We start from the raw sequence: 21,050 nt of genomic DNA on the forward strand, positions 1-21,050 counted from the left end.
TGAGCCTCTGAGGAGGTCCGAACTCAGGCGCCGGGGCCACTGGGGTCTGCGCGTCGCGCGGGCGGTGCGTGCGTCCAGGGGATGCTCTCCCCGGGTAGGACTGGGAGTTTCCATCTGCCGGGTGAGGGGGGCGCTCGGAGCAGAAATGCTGCTTACGAAACTTAAACCTAAAAATCAGGAAAAGTAGTTTGGGCCGTCAGCGGGAACCCCCCCGCGGCTAATATGGAGGGAGAGTGGGGAGGGGGAGAGAGGACGAGCAGGGCCGATTGGGATGCAGGCGGCCACAAGAGCAGGAGCCGAGTTCAAAAAGGCGCCTGAGTTCTTTCCTTCACTTAAGAGGAAATTGAGAATAGTTGGAGACTTTTCCCTTCCGAGTCTGTCTCCTGGGGGAGGGGGGTCGGGGGATCTCAAGAGACTCTTCCTTTAGGGCGGGATATTTTTTTTTCTTTTATAAAGTAAAATGATGATTCTCTGGGGTTTTTTCCTTCTTTTTTTGTAAAGTGCCCTCGGATTTTGCGTTATTATCAGAGCCAAATAACGGCCTTTTAAAATCTCAATTTTTTTCTTAAACTGGCGTTGCGCAAGTATGAGTGATCCATTGCTCTGCTCTTTGAGGGCTCTGCGTTTCCAGTCAAAGTATTTCAGCGCCTTTTGGGTAATGTTTTCTTTTCAACTCCAGTGACCTTCCTGAGACACTACAAACAAACCAACAAACCCTTCGCTCACAAGCCCCTCCATTAACTCAAAGGTTTATGGACAGAAAATAAACAATTCTAAATTCCCTGGGCTCTAGTCTCCAGAAAAGTGAGGTCAGAAACCAAACATTTGATAATTATGGCAGGAAATGTGGAAGGAATTAAAAAGCATGAGGGAGAAGAAATGGAATGTACATTACAAAAGAAATAGCTCCCTGGTGGGTGGTTATTCTCCCTCTTTGAATTTTTTTTCTTCATATTACAGTTTAGCCCCACCCTTAGCATCACAGCTTGACTGCCCAGAAAAGTCATAAAAGCCTGCAAGGTCTTCACGATTAAAAAAAAAAATACACATTATACTGACCTCTCATTTAATTCACTACCACACTTTTGGTTGATCTGGAAACACGTGCTGTTTTTACTCACAATGAAATAAAAATAGCTAATGTTTTTGGATATCTACTTTGTGTTGTAATAAAACTCCATTTGAGTGATGGGGACACTAAGTCAGAAAGGTCATGTAATTTACCTAGTGTCCTAAGTTGTTAAATGGTAGGAGTGGGATTTGAACACAGTCAGGCATCGCACCCCAGGCCCTTAACCACTGTCTCACACAAGGACTTCATATTTGCTATGTACTTCTCATATAGCAGACATTGGTTGGGCTGCATGCCTCATTTCTTTTAAAGCTTCCCAGAACCTTGTAGGGTCAGTTTTGTTATCCACAATTTACAGAGGAAGAAACAGGTTCCGGAGACTAGGTAACCTGCCCAAGGTCTCACAGCTAGTTCTTAGGAAGGATCTGAACCCAGCTCCTTCCACTGGTGGAGCTCATCTTGAACTCCAGATCTGCTTCTAATGCATTTTGTTCTCCAGGGTTTGAGTTTGAGGGAGGATCCTTCACTGGCTGATTTAGTCCTGGCTGAGAAACAGCCTTCCATCCCTGCTGTTGCCCTCAAAAGGCTGCTGTAGTCCATTGATGGACGAGGTGAATCCCTGGTTTGTTTTACTGCAGGTTTAGGAATTGCCAGCTAGTGTGTGAAATCGCTCTGTGAACTGGAATGCACATTTGAGGAGTGAGGATGCCATAGGTTCACTCACCACAAGGCTCTGTAGCCCAAGGTCTGGGATCTATTCTCCCAAGCTGTTTGTACTATACACCCCCCACCCCCCACCCCCAGTGCATTGCAGGGAAAAGCTTAGCCCTCATAGGAAGTTCCCCCAGCAGCAATTTCCTGCTTGAGGTGGAAGAGCAGAAAGTACTCTCACAGAATTCCCAAGGCAAAATCGTGGGGAAAGAGGCAAAATCAAGAAGTGCTGAGGCATGAAAACGGAGGAAGTGGTGCAGAAAGAAGGTTGTGAACTCAGGGTATGTGAGGAGTAGGTATGATGTAGCTTTCATTTCATGACTCCAGATTATTAAGGATTATTTTTTTTATCAATACAATCTCTTGGTATCTGACCCTGGTAACATTTGGCAAGTTTTTAATCAGTGTTTTAATAATAATAAATGAAAAGGTAGATTAGCCCTAGCAATTTGGATATTACTTTCAGCATTTTATCGTGTAGTTAATGGTGCTTTTGCAGTGGAATTTTTTTCCTTGTTAGCTGCAACAACATATAGCAAACAAAGCCAAGTAATGGTATTGACTGTTTTTATTGACATGAATCCACTTTAGTAGACTTTAGGGCTGAAATCGTACAAATATTGTTGAACTTTTAAAATGAAATTTAAAAAACAAACTTAGTTTTCTTGGTGCTTTTTGATTTAATACAAGCACAAGGATTCAATTCAGCATATTTTTAAAGTATGTGATTGCACAACAAATTATGCTGATAGTTGAAGAAGCCAAGTCTTTGGAATAGTAGTAGACCTCTAGAATCAGGTGTCCCTAGCTTGAGAAAAGGTGGTTGTCGTCATTATTAGTGCCAGTCTATAAATCCTGTTTGGTTAGATTCAAGAAACTATTAACAAATCTCATTAAGGAAAGTGTTATATTTTTAATGTTTTTCATGGTCTCTTGGCACCTCAGGGTTGATTTTTTGACTGCTTCCTCTTTTTCTTTCTTTTTGTCTTAATACTTCAGGCAGCCTCCATCAAAATTCCATCCCATCCACTTGAGCTCACAGCCATGTACTCTTTAGAGTCTGCTTGAAACGGGGTGTTGGCACATATCTCTTGATGAGCATATATTAGTATCTGCAATGGACAAGGAATGGGGGGTTGCAGCAGCAGAGCAAGCTACCTTGTTTCAGAATCTTTTGGGAGGGGGCTAGGTGGGCCTGCTCACTCTTCCTTCACCCATCCCCCTCCCATTGAGAATTACTGCAGTTCACTGCGAGGTGTGGATAGTGGAGGCTGGGAAAGGTTGACATGTGCCCTTGAGTCTCGGGAGGTGGTGGGTATGAGTCTATTTTAACACCAAAAGGCAGCCTTGGCAAGTGCCCAAGCACACTCCACTCTCCGTTGGTGGTTATCTCTGCTGGCACTCTGATTTCCAACATTCCAGGTCTATAAATTCATCACGATAAGTCACAAGTACAGGAGACTGATTCACAAATCAGAACACTCATTCCAGTAAGGGAATACTTAACCTATGAACTGTGAGCGCATCATTTAAGATAATAGCAGCAAGAACAATAACAATTATACAGATAGGCAAGAAGATTCTTAGGGCATTGTCCCTCTGAAGCCAGGTTTCATAACCTCATTTATACCCTATTATCAACATACAGTTAAGCAACCACCAGGGGTATTATTGGCAGATGTGGGGTCTCCTCTTTATTCTTTAGAATTATTCTAATAGTGGATTCAGGAAGGCCTAGAGTGTGATTTTCCCATTTTGCCTTGATTTTCCCCACATCCTCTGACTGCTTCTTGAAGCTACAGAAAAAACTAGGATTTTAATATCCATCTTGTACATTAACCACTATCTCTTGTTTGTTTATCCTTTGGCAAATAAACTCCTGGCTGTGATTCTGGAGACCATTGTTAGAAATTGGGATGTTAAAACATGGCAGTGACTCTGCTGAATAGCCAGAACAGATGGACAAGCACCCTGCAAATTGAGGCCCTGGATGTTGAAAATGTCTTTAGAAAGGACATGTCACAATTCCCATAGACATCTCTGGATTGGGTAATGGAAAGCAGGAGTCCATTCTCAGGCTCAGAAGAATGAGTTTGGGAAGAGCTGTGAGGTGGGGGCATGGGCTGCTATGAATGTAATGTCGCAAAGAAGAAAATAAAGTCTTCAAAGTCAGTGAGGCAGGAAGACACATGTTTCCAGGGGAACAGGGAAAGGATGAGCTGTAAATGCCAGTGGTCACACATGGAGGATTGAAAACATCATGGTGTCTTTTTCCTGCTCCTTTTCAAATAAATGGACATCCAGACAGAAATTTCTAGTAGCCACAAATAGTATTAGCTTAAGGACACCAGATATTATAGGACTGAAAAACAACTTACACTTAGATGGGTTCATTTTGTAAGCTATGTGACTGATGTCCTGTAGGTCAAATGCATACTTTTCTCTAAGGTTCCATCTTCTGTCACTTGTGACTTTGGCATGGGGTGCTTTCTCCAGGAGTGAGTCATTAACAGCACAGGCCTTCACTTCATGGTGCCCATCAGTCAGTATTCCCTGATGTAGGCTGAGCATGCCCTACACAGGGCAGAGTCATGGATGTCATAGCAAGCATAGCTATGTCAGAGTCATAGCAAGACATGGTCTCTGCCCTCAGGTTGCTTACAATCTAATGGTGAGCCGTTAGATTTAAACTGGCAGCTATACTGTATAATATTATAACTGCATGATGAACAACTATCTTCATTATTATTATTGCTTTTTTTTACATTAACAAGGACTTCCCCTGATTTTTAAAGTTATTTTACATTAGTACAATGCACAAATCTTTAATGTATAGTTTGATGAACTTTCACATGTGAATATACCCATGTAGCCACCACCCAATCAAGACTGAGGGAGTTGGTACAGTAAGGAGGCTATGAACTCAGGGTGTGTGGAAACAGTTAACATGAAAAAAAGTGAGGTATAGATATGATCGAGGTTACGTTTCATCACCTGATGATCATTAATTATCATTTAATTAGTCCAGTCTCTTGATGTCTGTCCCTACTAACATTTGGCGAGCTTTTAATTCATGATTTAACAATAATGAACCTTTAATAATTCATGAAAAGGTAAATGAACCCTCTCCATATGAGACTTGCACTTTGGATATTATTTTAAGCATTTTTAACTTGTAGTTAACAGTGCTTGCAGTAGACAATTGTTTTCCTTGTTAGCTACAAAAACATAGCAAACACAGTTAAATACAGTCTTTATTGACATGAATTCATTTTAGCAGACTTTGTGTAGCTGACTTGACTGTTTTGCTGATGGATATTTCAGGGCTCCATATAATCTACGCTGAGAAACCAAATCAAGGAAAGAAACTCAGTTAATTCTGTTTGACCGCTTTGCCCTGGTCATTCATTATTACTTTTAAAGGGACTCTACATAAGACGCCTATCACATTAGGAAAGCTAAAAACTTAAAGCCTACTACCTACCTAACAAGAGGAAAAGAGTTAAGAGTTAACAGCAATATATGCCACTAAAAGTTATGTTTACAAAAAATTTAAGGCTCCGGCAAATGATGATCATTTAAATAAAAAAGCAGAACACCCCCCCACTCCAATGCCTATCCTCACAACTATGTAACAATTTATAGAGAAGTATGACAAAATGTCTTAAAATCCATCATGAGGATTCTTGTGACATCTCACCTTTTTCAAGAGGAATTTATCCTTCTAATATATGCTATTTTATTTAAATAAGAAAGTGTTATTTTCTGATAAAATATGGAAATTAAATATGTTGATAAAAAGCTCAGAGAATATAGAAAAAACTAGAGCAACGAATAAAGTTGCCCATAATTCTACCACCTAAAGATAAGCTAGCCCTTCATCCCTCCTTTCAGAGAAATTATCAAAGTCAATTAACAGATGTATGTGATATGCCTACTAGACACTGTAAGCAATGAAAATTAGTGCCTCCCAACACTATGATAAATCGCCTGCAGAGATGGAACAAACATGGTGTGCATGTCACCACTACCCTCTCCCTTACCCATGGCAGACCTTACTAATCAATCAGAATTCTTCCTTCTGAGCCTGGAGGAGGTTAGAAAATCCTTCTCAGCAATGCTGTAGACAGCCACTAGCAGTTACTCTGTGTGTGAGATAAAAGACATTTGCCTTTTCTGCTGGAAAAGTCAATCCAATTTGACAGACATTGGTATATCTTTAGCCAGAATTAAGATGATTAGAAGGCAGAGTTAGGGACTATGTGAAACAACAACAACATGGGGTAATAGGTGATGGAACTAGGGTAGCAAATGGATGAAAATGTCGAGAAAACAGCAGTTTGTTCCTGGCTCAAGCTTCTAAGTTCTCTAGATGAGTTCGAACACCTTAAACCTGTAAGCCAAACTCTCTAATACTGGCCATCAACAAAAATATGAGAATTTTCTTGGCTCTTCTGCTGGAGTGAATAGTTGTTCTTGCTAAGGCTCTAAGAGCTGCTGCTGTCATAGATAACAGCTTCTGCATTAGCAGCCGCCTGGCAAGAAACTGCTAAATGGAAAGCTCTCTGGGTAGTTGGAGTACAAAATATATCCTGTAAATCTGCATTTTCTGCTGTGGTTGGAGGATTTCCATGTAATCTCTTTGCAGACTTTTTATATGCTCATTTGGAAGCCATCACTAGTAAGCTATTCCCAGGATTGTCTGAATTTATGACCTTTAAAATGTTTCCTGTATAATCCCAGACACTATTTGTGACCAACTAAGCTGTTTCCAAAATAAGTCATGTGACACATGGCAAAAGCATGATATGTTGCAGGCCCGGTTTATACATATGTGTGGCATGGGATATTGGCTTGAGGTAGGGAAAATGTCTTTTACTACTTTTTATCGTATTCAAGATTTAAAATCCTGTGTCTGAGGCAAAATTTGTCTTATTCCACAGTCTGTCATTCTGTCCCTCAGTGATAGTAAATGAATGTAATTTATTGATCTACAGCAGTGCCAGTTATACCAATCACTCTGCACATATACTGCTATTAAGAATAGTGTGGAACTAAAAGCAGTACCATATTGGTCCCTATTCTGAAGTAGCTGCTACCACCATAGCTACTGTACAGCTCAAATGGACCTGGCCGTTAGGGGGCCAAATCTTTGGCATTCACAGAAATTACCACCCCCTTCCTCACCTCTTGCTGCTGGTGCAGAAATCCCTGAAATGCAGCTGTGGGATGGATGCCTTCTCAGAATTTGAGAGGCTCCAAGGGAGCTGCTGGGGCCATTTTCAGGCTGTTCACCTCGACCACTTGACCAGTCTGTCCAGTAGGTGGCAGCTTTTTGTGTGGAACTTCATCTGAAATTGTGTCTGTTCCTGGAGTGCTAGCGCTTTTCTCTTATTTCTTGTTTTCATGTCACTCAAGCCTTCTACTGAGTTCCTTTCTTCATTCTCTTCTCTTGTTCTCATATCTGGGTGTTTCCAAGTCTTACCTTTTACATGGACCCTGTTACAGAACTTTCTTATTATTAAGAAGAACATAGTGAAAGAGTCCTTGATTTAGAAGTTCTGCTCTTTCCCTTTCTTGCTAATGTTACCTTTTTAAAGCCACCTAATTAATATCTCTGACTTGCAGCCTCAGTTAAGAGCAAGGGCTTTGGGGTAATGAATAGGTTTGAATTCTGGCCTTGTCGAGCTGTGAAACCATGAGCAAATTACTTTACCTCCCTGAGCTTACTTTCTTCATTTGTAAAATGAATAATGGCTAGACGTCTCTCTTGCCTGTCAATTCAATTAGATAATAAAAAAGCCTCTTCTCCTCATAGCACACAGTCAACACCAAACACTTGCAAAAAAAAAGTGCATCTTAAGAGTCCCTACTGGGCACTGATAAAGACTGTTTTTAACTCTAATGATTTCAACAAGAGAATTCTCAGTTTACACATTAACATTCACTAGGCATTGTCTGTATTTGTACAACCTGTGCACTGGCTCAGATTGTTCTGTTCACTGATTTATCGTTGAGAGGAAGTATAGCGTAATGGTTTAGCACTCAGGCCTTGAAGCTACATTACCTGAGTTTAAATTCTAGCGTAGCCCTTATTAGCCCTGTGAACTTGGGGAAGCTACTTAACCTCTCTGGGTCTGTTTCCTCATCTATAAAATGGGCTTAATATGGAGTATTTACCCCATAAGTTAGTTGTGAGAATCAAGTAAGCTATTCCATGTAAAGCAATTAGAAGAGTGGTTTGGCACACAGAGTACAGTAAATGTTAGCTATTATTATCAAGCTTGTGGCATCTCTACTTATTGGAAGAGCTCCAAAAGCTATGGTGTGTGTGTATGTGTGTGTGTGTTTGCACACTCGCATGTGCTCATGGCTGGCAGAACTCCCCTTGCTTCCTTTATTCTCTCCAGCGATTAAGGATCACCTTTTAAAAGACAACTAGAATATTTATTTCAGTGGATGCTTTGACGCCTAGAATTCATATCAGAACCCTTGCCTCTACTTAGCCAATCTTGCCTTCAAACTTCCAGCATTTCCTCTGTGAAGCCACAGCTCTGTCATTCCTCGGGGAAAAGAGTTAAGGACTCATTGAGCACCTTCCTTGCACAGGCAGTGCATGTTGTAAGCCAGCATAGGTTTTCCCTGAAGACTGAGTGAACAAGGCAGAGAACTGGAAAGGGAAGAAGAGTGAGAAAAGGCAGAAAAGAGAGGTGATAAAACTCCTCTGGAATTTTTCCAGATTCAGCTTTTCTCCTGTGTCCACCCTTCTTACACATGGAGGTGGCCACCAGATATCTTGGATTTTTTGTGGGATTTGTCATTTGCATATTCTTGCTGTAGTCCCCGTAGCACAGCCTGTCCCCGTGCCACAAATACTCAATTTGGGGTTTAGAAAATAATGATCAGGCAAAGGAATAGAACCCTTTGCTTTCACTGTTTGAAAAATAAATACCGGGCTTCCCTGGTGGCGCAGTGGTTGAGAGTCCGCCTGCCAATGCAGGGGATGCGGGTTTGTGCCCCGGTCCAGGAGGATCCCACGTGCCGCGGATGGCCGCTGAGCCTGCGCGTCCGGAGCCTGTGCTCCGCAATGGGAGAGGCCACAACAGTGAGAGGCCCGCGTACCGCAAAAAAAAATAATAATAAAAAGAAAAAGAAATACCTTCTCTCAAAGACAGGGTAGGAAGTATCCCTGGAGCAGGCTGATTTGTCCGTTTGGGAACCAAGGCAGTGCTTCGGGTGTTTTGCACACAAACTTGAGTCCTCTGCTGCTGTGTCTGGCAGCCAGCCCTGACTGCAGCCTCACGTGGCCACCAATTCCCAGGCCCCGGAGCCTGGTCTCTTTATTGCTCCCTGCGTTGCTCTCTTCATCTTTTCCCTCTGCCTTCTTGTCTTTCCTTTTCTTTCTCATCTCCTTCCTCCACCATAACAAAGAGGTCATCGTGGAGTGTTTGGGCTGCATTTTCGGAGCTGCCAAAACATACACAGAGCACCAGGTTCACATTTCATGCAGAGAGAAAGCTGCACAAAATCTTGATGCATTATTTTGCTTCACCATCTGGGCCAAAGTAACAGTTCTCCAAGTAAACTCAAGGAAGGAAAGGTTTCCTGTTCTCTGTCAGGCACTGAGTTAATGCTGGTGACTAAGACACAGACCTGTCCCCAAGGAGCTTGCAGTCCACTGGGGGAGGCACACAGGGCGGAGTGACCCAGCATGGTAAGTGCTAGGACAGGGCTGACAACGTAACCCAGCACTGGGGGTTGCGGGAAGGCCTCACAGAGGGTGTGCCCCCAAGCTGAGCCCCAAATATGAGTGGTGTTAGCCAGACAACAGCAGGGAGAGGGAAAGAGCCTTATCTAACTCTCACAACATGATGATGCTGTTACTATAATCTTCATTTATCAGTGAAGAAACCATGGCTCAGAAGATTGTTAGTTACCCTAAATCAGTCACCTAGTAAATCGTAAAGCCAGGATACAAACCCAGGACTTCCAACTCTCAAGGAAGGCAAATACTCTGTGTTCAAGTGTGCTTAAGGTCCACTGAGTCTTATTTCTGAAAGTGACTTTGAAAACAAAGCAAAGACCTTTTCTCTCTAGGTTATGTGGACTCAAAAACAACTGCACAGGCTCTGTCATTTAACTCTTCATGCTCTATCAGCTGCAAGTGCCTGGATCAATACTTGAGGCCTGGTAATGGTCATTCTGGCCACATCGACATGGGCATGGCCTCAACTTGGTTCGGGTCCAAGTGCTTCTTTGACGCACATTGAAGTACAGTATAGTTGTTCCACCAGAGCACTTGCCTCATAATGGTCAGTGACTCAGGAGCTGCTTTAAAACAATTTCTTTGTCCTTCAGATGTATTCACAGCGATTCCACATTGAATAAGACCAAACTTCAAGACAGCTCTAAGACTCCAGCTAAGTGTCTGGGTATGGTTGTTCAGACTGTCGACTGCACAAAAGTGGCTGGCGAAGGGAGCCAACTGGGCTGACTCCATCCTGCACTCTGCTTACCAGTCTCTGTGCCCTATCCTGGGCCTTGTCTGCCCACCCAGGGGGAGAACCACCTTTTTTCTAACTGATGTGCAGAGCTTCCCAGACCCAACATTTTCTCTCAGATATAAGATGCTTATTTGACTATGGTGGCCATTTCTCCTCTGTACATTTTGTAAATTGATATCATTCAGAGTCTTAGAAAGCTTTCACAACAGGCTTCCACCAAAAGCCAGTTCTGTATGTTTGTGGATTTTCCTCATGGATTACCTAAGATGATACAAATGGAAATTTTAAAAAATCTGTCCTTTTACAACCAAAAATGTGCTACTTTTGGCTCTTGCCCAACTCAATTTAGTTTGGGAACTATGATTCCCCAGGAATTGAGAAAAGCATTCCTAGCTTCCCCCGGATTGGTGGATTAGCACAACTTCCCTCAGCCCACAGCTGAATTCCAGCGCCGAGGAAGAAACGTCTTAGACAGAGTGAACTCCCAGCCTGGAGCCTGTCAGAGGTTGTGTCATGTGTTTGCATTAGCTGAATAAAAAGCAAGCAAGCTTTCTGGCCTTACTCCCCCTCCTCCCCACACCCCGCTCTGGAGAGGCCGGTTAAAGTCTAGACAGTGTCTGCTTGGCAGTGAGCCTTTTCAGCACAGTCTGCACAGTTCTGCAGCTCTGACTTGGGTTGCCTCTCTTCACTCATTCCCTGCTCCCTCGCCCCCGTTTTCTTAGTTAGCCTTAAACTGTCTCAGGGGACTGGCATGAGCCTCACATGTAAGAAGCAGGTGACTGAATTTATGAGACCGTCAGGATTCAGCTGTCTTGAGAGGTTCAGAGTTGAGAAAATATCAGCAGTGCTGGCTGCAGCTGTGGCTGAGTTTACAGAGATTCCGTGATGTGAGCCAGCTTCCAACAAGCCTCCATTTATTGGCCAGAGATGGGCTGGAGGGAACCCAGGACAGACAGTGGCACCCAGGTAATGAGCCTTGGTGGAGTGAACTTGGGCAAGTCACTGGGCCCCTCATCTGCAAAATATGGGGGTTAGAGTAGGGGAGCTCTCAAACCCAGCTCTGAAATCCTATCCATATAAAAGGAGGCAGACATTTTAGGTTGGATTGTCAAAGTATTCTACTTAATGGAGTTAAGATATTTGATTAGCTCTTGTCTTAATTGACGGCCCAAGGAGGAGCAGTTTGAAAGAGAAGCTGGCCCAGGAATGGGAACAGAGAACGAGTAAAAGCAGGAGGCATTTTGTGTCCCTTGCTTTCTCCTGTGTGCGTTGAATGAAATATAAACGGTACATCACGTGGCACCCGAACAGTCTTCATGCCCAGAAATCCCAGTTGCTGTCTATTCTACAGAAAGGAATCACTTGATTTTTCCACTTTAGAAAGCAGCTAATCCACAACCCTGGGCAAGAAATGAAGGATGCTGGGTCTTCTTGGGATTGAGCAAGGAATCTTTTTTTAAAAAAGAAGACAACCCAAGATTCCAAAACGTGCAACTTGAGCTTTTACTGAACTTACAAAAAAACAAAAACAAAACTTTCTTCTGACCTTTGTAAATGTTCACGTTTTCTTTTCAAAATAATGATGCAGTATTGAAACAGCTTACAAAGATCATTGTCTGAAAGCGTTGCATGGACCCTATTTTGTTTTCCAGAACTCTTCTTGCCTTCTCACCATGTTGCCTGGCCCATGACCAGGATCCTGGGTTTCCTCAACAGGAATTGATGAAGTTCCTGCCCTGGTCCCCATGCCTTCTCTCTAAATCAGTTCAGGGCTCTTGTTACAGCTGAAGGCACTACTCTTTGGCCTTGACCTCAGTGGTTAAATCAAGTGACTTGAGAGGGTGAATGCAGTAAGGAAGCAGAGGCCAGTGCAGATGTTTTAGTCCTGTTTAATGCTTGGTACCTCAACTGCACTCTAGTTCCTGAATCCCACTAGACAATCCCAGTATGCTAAACTCTGCTGACCTTTGGTTCTGAATTGGGGGGCCAGCCCAGTGCTGTCTGTGGCTTTCCTAATAAGGCCACTTATACAGTGTCAGAATTGAATTCAAATTGGCTGTGCCCCAGGGTAGACTATATACACAGAGACACCCATAAATTTTACTACTTAACTGACTTAAGTTTCACTACTTGGAGAATGTGACCATCTACTTATAGACTACAATACACTCCCCTCACAAATACACTCCCCTCACAAAAACAAATTCCTGTGGAAACTAAAGAAGAGAAGCATATATGTTATTAGATTTCCCTTAATTTGATTGTTGTGTTTAATCTAGTTTGGTACTTAACTTCTGTTATAATGTCCTGATTTCTTTCTGAGCCTAGTGATATAGATCAGTGCTTATTTTTGTGGTTGTGAAGTTTGCTTGTTAACTTAATGTGTCATTCATTCATTCATTCATTCCCTACCTCATTCCAAAAATAAGAAGTATGTTTTTCTTCTCAAATTCTGTGGCTAGCATGTCCTACTAGTTTTTGTTAGGGTCATGCTAAATAGACATATTTTCCATTTTGGTAAAGGACTCAAGTTTATGGCATAACAGTTGCAACAGAGAAAAATAAAATGGATGGAGAACTTAAAATTCCTGATGACTCACCACGATACCTGGCTCATCTAGATTTTAATGTGAAATTGACACACTAGTGTGGAATTACTATTAGAGCAGCTACAACCTTTGAAGCAGAATTCCAGATGCCTGCACTGAGCCCAGACTCAGACATACCAGAGTTCCCGTCATTGTCAGGGTCCCTATCAGGAGGACCCAGGTGTGGCTTCTGGGGGGCCCAACCCAGCTCACAAAACCTTCTTGGGAATGGTGGCAGAATTCACAAATGCTCAGAACGGTCAGCTTCACTTTTCCAAGGGCGTTCCCATCCTTGGGTCTTCACCCTATGCTGTGATTACAATGCTACAATTAATTGGAGCAGACGGAGGTCTACATCAGAAGCTGGAAATTCACCTGGCTTCTCCTCAGAGTCCTTAGGATCTTTCAGGAATCTGTTCATTTGTGCTTTGTCCCCCCTACCCCTCCTCTAGTCTTCTGTCCTTGGCATTTTCTTTCATTTCTTAGCCTGTGTGGCCTTGGCCTTGCCAGCAGCCACATGCAGAGGAGCAGACTTCCTAGTTTAGCTCTTTATTTTAAGGGTAAAGCCTTTCACTTTATGCATTAATTGGTGTCTGTATCATGTTGAACAAAAGAGTAATTTTCTGCGTGGCATCAAGGGCTGGCTAATGATCAAAGAAAACCCCAGCACAAGGATATCCACTTCAGGTATGAGTTTGTTTGGGATTTCTCAATTTCCTTTCCTGGGGGATGGGACTAGAAGGGAGAATGGGATTGGGAAGTGTTTTGAGCAGAGGCCAGACATTCAAGTCTTTGCTAAATGTTGGGTAAAATAAATTCAGTACTCACTGCAGACTTATTTCTTAATAAAATTTTCTAAGCTGTCTGTGGGCCGTATCGTTTAAAGGGCAGTTAAAAAGTTAACGGTTTTCTCTCTGAGAAATACAACTGGAAAAGAGTCTTTGTTTTTCTTTGTTTTCTGTAAAAGGACAGGTATAATATAACCTGGATGATAATAAGAAACTGTATTTTTTTGTTTGTTATATGCCCTATCTAGGCTTTCTCTTTTTTTACATAAAAATAAAGAAACCATGAAGGTGATATGAAATCCTGTAAGAACAACCAACGCTTGAGGATTATTAACCCTGCTATGTTGGTCATTTGACAGCTTAGGTAATTGCATTTTCCCTCTAGATTCCCTTTACACATCTGATCAAACAGAAGGCTCTTCATTTCTTGCCTAAGTTGTTTCATTGAATTGCTGTGTGAATTAGAGAGCAAGCTGGGTTCCTCCCCGGGGGCTATATTTGAGTTGGTGATTGGGTTATTTTTCTAAGTAATGCTATCATTATTTGGCCTAGGGTAAATAGCATTGTCATTTAGTGACCATAATTACTCACATTACAGTGGCCTGGAGTGCAAAGACCTCCTCATTCCCCAATGATCTGTTTAACTCCAGGAAAGTCTTCTCTCTAACCAGGTTGGTGGAGCGAGCGAGCGAGCGTGCGTGCGTGCGTGTGTGTGTGTGTGTGTGTGTCTACATTACCAGTCTGTGGATTTACATGTGACAACAGCCATATTCAGAAAGTCATGACATTCTCTTTGGGGGAGAGACAAAGGATTCTAAGGCCAAGGGTGTTCAAGGCATGGAACTGTCCTAAAACAGTTTCTTGTTTAGAAATGCATGGAGTAAATAGGAAGAAGGAAAGTAGTGTTGGGGAAGACTGCAGGGAGAGGAGGGAGGCGGGGGTGGGGGTGGGAGACGCTCACCGTTAGCTATAGTTGGGTACGTAAAGGAAGAAGGGGTGATAAAGTGAAGAATATCTGGCTTTTATCTTAAATGCTTTGTGAGGAAATACTGTGAGTGAACTCTGCTGATACATACGATCAGAAAAGAAAGGTGACTTTTTACTAAATGAATGTGTGGACCATAAGCAAAACTCACAACAGCAAATGATAACGCACAAGGTGTAAATTAAAACAGCACCTGTATATAGTGTGTATAGCAAGGGAGATAATGGTACAAAGTACCTTACGTAAGGTAAGTGCTCAATAAATAGTAGCTGCTATTCTCTTGTTGTTGCTTGAATTCCAGGGGAGAGTAGAACTACAGGGAGAGACATACAGAGCCTAAACCCATGTTTCTCAAACTGAGTACTGAGTGATGTTAATATATATGCTTGGTTAAATGGTCTTTTAGTTGCAAGACTTCAGACCCTTATAATGTTCATGTGCATTATTTATCTTCCTCTCTAAAAGAAAGTACTATAAGCAATGTTTTCCAGACATTTCACCACAGAAAACCATTTCGAAAAATACCATAAATATTTAAAGGCTAGTGGAACAGTTTGGAAGTATGGGTCAATTCTAGACAGATTTCCATAAGCAGAGTCTGTTTACCCCAGGTCTTCGTGAGCTTGGTGAACTCACTTCCTAAACTATAATTCAATTTCATGAAGAAGGCATGGGACTCATCGGGATCCCAGGGCCAGTCTGACAGAAGATTCTTCTGAGCCTGACTCTAGACTGGACCACTGGCGTGTCCATGTCTATATCTACCTAGAACTGGCTGGGGTCTTTTATTATCAGCTTGAAGTATCCAGGAATCTTCTTTTTGATTTTTCACTTGCCCCATCCGTACCCAGTCAGTCCATCAGCAAATTCTGTCGGCTCTGCTGTCAGAGTATATCACCTCTCTATTGACTGTTCTGTCTCCATCACTACCACCTTAGTCCATGCTGCCATCATTTTGTACTTGGGCTATTGCAGTAGCATCCTAGCTGCTCTACCCCTTTGCCCTCTAGCTTTCTCCATCTACTTCTCTGCACAGCAACCTGAGTGATCTTCATAAAGCACTTATATAATCACGTCACTCTTCTATGTAAAACCCTCCACTAGCCCTCATCTCATTAAGAATAAAATATAAACTTCTTACCCGTGCCTACAGGGCCCTACATGCTCAAGCCCTTGCTTGCTTTTTCTAGCTCACCTCTCACTGCTCTCCCTGTTGGGCCCTGTGTCACAGCCACAGTGACCTTTCTTCTGGTCCAGGAACATGACAAATTCCACCCTGCTTCAGAACCTTCACACTTTCCTTCTGTCTGAATTGCTCCATTCATCCCTCAGGTCTCAGCTCGAAAGAGTGTTTCCTAACCACTCGATCTAAGTGGTGACCTCTCTCCCAGATTTCTCTGTCAAACATACTCTATATTCTTCTAAACATTCATCACAATCTGAAATGATCTTGTTATTTGGGTTTACTCACTGTCCTCGCTCTAGAATATGTACTCCTTCAGGACAGAGCCCTTCTTTCTCCTTTACCAATGAATCCCCAGCACCTAGAACTGAGCTTAGCATATAGTAGGTGCTCAGTAAGTAATCTGTGGAATTAATCCACTGGCCAAATGTATTGATCAATGCACTCAAATATCTCATCTGCAGTATGAGAAGATGCATAGTATCCTGCCCACCTCAATCATTTCTGTGCCAGATTCTGCAAGTATATTGTGCACCTGGGAAGGTGGTTGATAGCACGTGTCCATCAACACTTTGCTTAACCTTGGACGTGGTAGTAATGCTGGGCTTGCTTAGTCTGAAACCTGGATTCTGATTCTCTCAGGTCCAGGTAAAGTTGGAATTTACGCAGACACTAGCTGAATAGTAAATATTTTTATTCTTTCTTTCCATGATCAGCAATTCTGATTTAACTGGGCCTCATTCCCAGAGTAAGCAAATGTCCCAAGGAATGTAAAATAAAGCATTAAATTCTGTTATCAGTGATTCTTTGCCCCAAGGCCTCTGGTCGGTTTGTCTTCTGACCTCACCATTTGCTGAGACCTTTACTTTTCGGGAGGCTTCCTGCTTTTGTTCTTTCTTCTGTTTCATTTGAATGGCACCTGTGATGTCCCCAGTATGGGTAAAACAATGTCTCTGGATTTCCACATTAGATCTCAGAGAAGTCTTCTCTCCTGAGGCACAGTGACCAGTAGTGAGTGGAGTCCCAGGGAACAGACCAGCCCCTTATCTGCAGTTTTACTCTCTAAACTCTCCTGCCATTGAGCCACAGACCACGTTCCCGACTTCCGCTGCATCTTGCTCCACTTTTCAGTGAAGTCAGTTCAGTGTGTGGCATTTCTCTCGTGTTCAGTCAGTTAAAAATGAAGGAGAACAGAGCTTTAAGAACTATACCGCCACATAATACTTGGGAATGTTTTTACCACAAATGATAATCTGTGTGTAGTTACTGAGCTAGTGGGTTTGGGGTAGGGTTTCTAATGCAGCCCTTAGGGAAAACAAAATGAACAGAAAAGGAGGTCTTTGTGCATTGTTGGTATAGCTTAAGGGTCTCACAGGATTTTAATCTCTGCAAAAATAGGGAGTTTGCTACAATGGAGCAGGATACCTGGCACATTCCCACTAGTGGGCCTCCTGTCAGCTAAGGCCTGATTGGCCAGCACAAGTAGGTTTTGCAGCTCCTTCCCCCCCAAGCTGTGGCTTCCCAACTGCTCCAAGGAAAGAATGCAAGGCAGGAGTATCTCAAGAAGAATAGAATGCGCATGTTTTCATTGACTTTAATCTCAAGGCACTAAAAGTGTGTGTGTGTGTGATATTATTGAAAGCTGACGGCAACAGAGTAAATATATCAGTAGAGCAGAAAAATGAAAAAAAGAGTTTTGAGAAATATCCACCTCATTGTGAAAGTTGTCCATGGACTTCTATGCAAAAAAAAAAAGCGTATTTAAGTAGTTAAGAGAAGGCTCAAAATATGTAGTTTAATTAGCCCTTTAACACTGTTTCATGAGATAAGCCATACAGTCCTAAAATAGGAGGTAGCAAACATTTTATCTTCCTTATAGAGGAGACCAGAAGGGTGAAGTGCCTTGTCCACAGGCATTGAAAGCTGAGTCAGGATTAGGCTTAAGCGCCCAGGATGCCTGTCCATTTTCAAAGGACTAGGTACTCTTTCAGTTTCCTGGTCTCAGACGCAGCCCAGCATGCTGCCTTCCCTGCGGGATCAGATAATATCTGTTGACTTCTGTAATACACACCACTTCTAAAACATTCCCAGTTAAAGTCTTAATCTCTCTATCTAAACTCTCCTCCTTGGTTCAGCTCTCAGTAATGTCAGAACTCAGAACTTACTGTTTAGAACTGTGCTGTTCAGTAGGAAAAGCACTAGCCACAGGTTGGCTCTTGAGCACTTGAAATGTGGCCAGTCCCATTAAGATGTGCTGTTAAGTATAAAATACATGCCGGATTTCAAAGATTTAGTATGAAAAAAAGGAGTGTAAAATGTCTCATTAATAATTATTACATGCTGAAATGGTAAACTTTTGGCTATATTGGCTTAATAAAACAAATTATTAAAATAATTTTATCTGTTTCATTTGGCTTTTTAAAATATGGCTACTAGAAAATTTTAACTCATTTATGAGCCTGGTGTTATATTTCTGTTGGACAGCACTGCTCTAGACAGTTGTCACCTGACCATATGTTGCATTTAGCCACACATTGTCTTGACTTAGCTCTTATTAGATTGTGTTGTTCTGTTATTTAAAATTCCATCTTCTCATCTGAACTGTCACCAGCTTAGGGACGTGGACTATGCTTTATTGTTCCTTGAGTCCCTAGCATCTAGCATGATGTTTGGTATTTTGTTGCTTGATTATTCCATATTTTGCTGACTTTCTCCAAAATAGGTTTTGTCCAGTTCCACTCTGGACAATGATAAGGAAGTGCAGATTAAATTGTGTTTGGAGTGTAGCTTTTTTCAAAAGGATTGATTTTATGTAATTCTTAATTCATTCCAGAAAGATTTAACATTCCTCTAAACTGGACTATTAAAACCCAGGAAACATGCAGTGGGTGCTGGAATTTCCTGACACTCCTGCCCAGCAGAGAGCAGCAGTGTTAATTGATGATTAAGGGTCATAATTGCCACCCAAAAATCTTGGGGAAGCTCTACATTAAGCTCAGAGATTTTGAGCCCCATTTTCCAGAACCTGTCGGGGTATAGGTCCAGGTAAATAAGGCACATTGGCCCCAGTGGCTGCCAACCTTGAACCAGGGTTGAGAGGAGAGGGCTGTGACCAGCCATGATTGCTAAGTAACTGCCAGGAACTCTGACCAGATGGCTGTGATTTCCAGAGTCCCTGAGAAAATACTAGGGGATGCACCCTGGGTGGCCTTACCGTTTAAACATCCTACAATTTTGTAACTGAGGTTGTGGCTGGACCACATGCTCATAATTTCTAGGCTGGCTGTATTATACCTAAAATACAGTCATTTCTGCTGGTTGCCTGGGAGAGTCTGACCTTTTGCTGGGTTTTGTGACCAGAGGATCCCTGAGCCACTGCTTTTGGTTCTGTTGTTAAGGAATATTTAAGAATGCACCTTTGGAAACCTCCCCTCTTCAGGGGGAGATTTATTAGGTCTCACTGCTGTGGAATGATCCCACTCCATTGACCACATTATTGCCGTAAATTCATTAGGACTGTCTCCCTTTGGCAACGATGCGTGAAATTAATGATTGTCTCTTTAGAGAAGTAGTTAGAAGGATTTGTAATGACAAAGATTTTGAAGTAAGAATGGTCTCATCTGCCCAGGTTCCCCAGCTTTGCAGCAGCAGAACCCCATGAATATCCTCATGTGGCAGTTGAATCAAGGGAGATTAAAGCTACAAGAGGCAGCTCAGGCCCAAAAGAGTACTTTCTTTGGGTTTTTCATCTTTCCTAGGTTATGCCCTAGGAAAACCGAATACCAAAATCTATAGCTGGGTTTCTAGGGTCTCATAGACACCAGGTAAGAATTCCCACATTATAAAATGAAAATAAGCATTTTCCACTTGGGCAGCCTAATAATTAAGGTGACCATGTGTCACAGTTTATGCCTGTTGTCCAAGTAATCTATTTGAAAGTTCCCCCTTTTACTCTCAAAAATGTCCCAGTTTGGCTGATAAAATGTATCATAGTCCTACTATGAGCACGTGTTCCCCCACTCAAGCTCACATACCCCTACTTGCCCTCAGCACTCATCCAGCATCCCCCTCATAGAGGAGCTAGGCTCCATAGTTATATATAAATTAAGCCTGCAGCTTCCTTCACTGGTCCTCAGACTCAGATCCAGAAAGCTCCTGGGGCCAGAGACCACCCAGAGAACAATATCACCTGCACAAACTCTTCCCCAAGAATCAACTTCCTTTGGATGCCATCTGAATGTAGCCCTTCATTTGCATGTGGAATTGCTCTGGGTATGTACCCGGCCGGTGGGAAGTGAGGAGGAACTGGGTAGGGAGAGTCCTCAAGAGTCTGGGAGTGGGTAGGCTAGAGAAATAGACCCTGCTTGTGGAGCCTGAGGGTGATGACCGCCACCTGCCTCTGGCATTTCGTTGGAAGATTGTATTCCTCAGACTCCAGGTTTTCCCCCTACTTCCCCCCCAGTGCCCCCCTCCCCCTGCCCCTGTCTGGCAGTTGCCATGACAACACAATGTCTGAGCACTTCTAATTACATCTGTCTATTTCTCCTAGAACCATACCGAGCCACACATATGGAGACTTCATTTAGTCCAGAGTTTCTTGCTGGGTTTTAACCCCTTCTGCATTCCCTGGGCTGGAGAATAATTGCCAGGATGCTGCAAACTTGACAGATGCTTTTCAGCTACACTACCCCAAAAGATTCCCAGGGCTTTGTCTATGTCTTTAAAGAGGAGACTTAGGCTGCTCTGCTATGCTGGGTCTCTGGGTCTCTCTGTTCTATTTTGTTCCAGTCAACCCTGCCTTCTTGGCTTTCCCCCCACCCTCTTGCCCGCTCCATTCTGTCAAATGGTCTCAGCTCTTGGTTGGACATCACAATTCCTTTTCCCCAAGCACCAGGGGAAATAAATCACTCGGTCACAGCTAGGTCTTTGCCCTGCCCTGGCAACTCATTTCAGTGTATTCCAGCCCACTGCAAGGTCAGCCTAGTGGATGAGCCAGAGGGGAGTGGCTAGAGAGATTCTCAGACTGGAGGAGGGGTAGAACAAGGCAAGAAGCCTCTTTTTCTCATGTAGGAGGACTGACCATCTTGCCTTCCTTCTACCTCATAGGGCAGTGTCGGGTGGGGTTCCTGAGAAGAGGTAACACAAAACAGCTGCCTTGATAATAAGCCCATTAGCACAATTTCTCTTGGCCTCTTCTCACGTGCTTCTCTTCATGTCCA

The 21,050-nt window shown here is 42.8% G+C and overlaps 1 protein-coding gene and 1 long non-coding RNA gene across 3 annotated transcripts in view; both read left to right on the top strand.

The window, feature by feature from the left end:
* Positions 1-21,050, top strand: part of FSTL1 (follistatin like 1) — a 51,029-nt gene that overhangs the window by 379 nt on the left and 29,600 nt on the right. The window lies entirely within an intron of this gene.
* LOC137225167 (uncharacterized) overlaps positions 10-21,050 on the top strand; it is a 30,740-nt gene continuing 9,699 nt past the window's right edge. The window contains exon 1 of the long non-coding RNA XR_010943714.1: positions 10-20,103. This is a non-coding gene — a long non-coding RNA (uncharacterized lncRNA). The remainder of the gene's footprint in view (positions 20,104-21,050) is intronic.

Source organism: Pseudorca crassidens, chromosome 5 (assembly GCF_039906515.1).
Source record: "Pseudorca crassidens isolate mPseCra1 chromosome 5, mPseCra1.hap1, whole genome shotgun sequence".
In the NCBI taxonomy this organism is placed as follows: Eukaryota; Metazoa; Chordata; class Mammalia; order Artiodactyla; family Delphinidae; genus Pseudorca; species Pseudorca crassidens.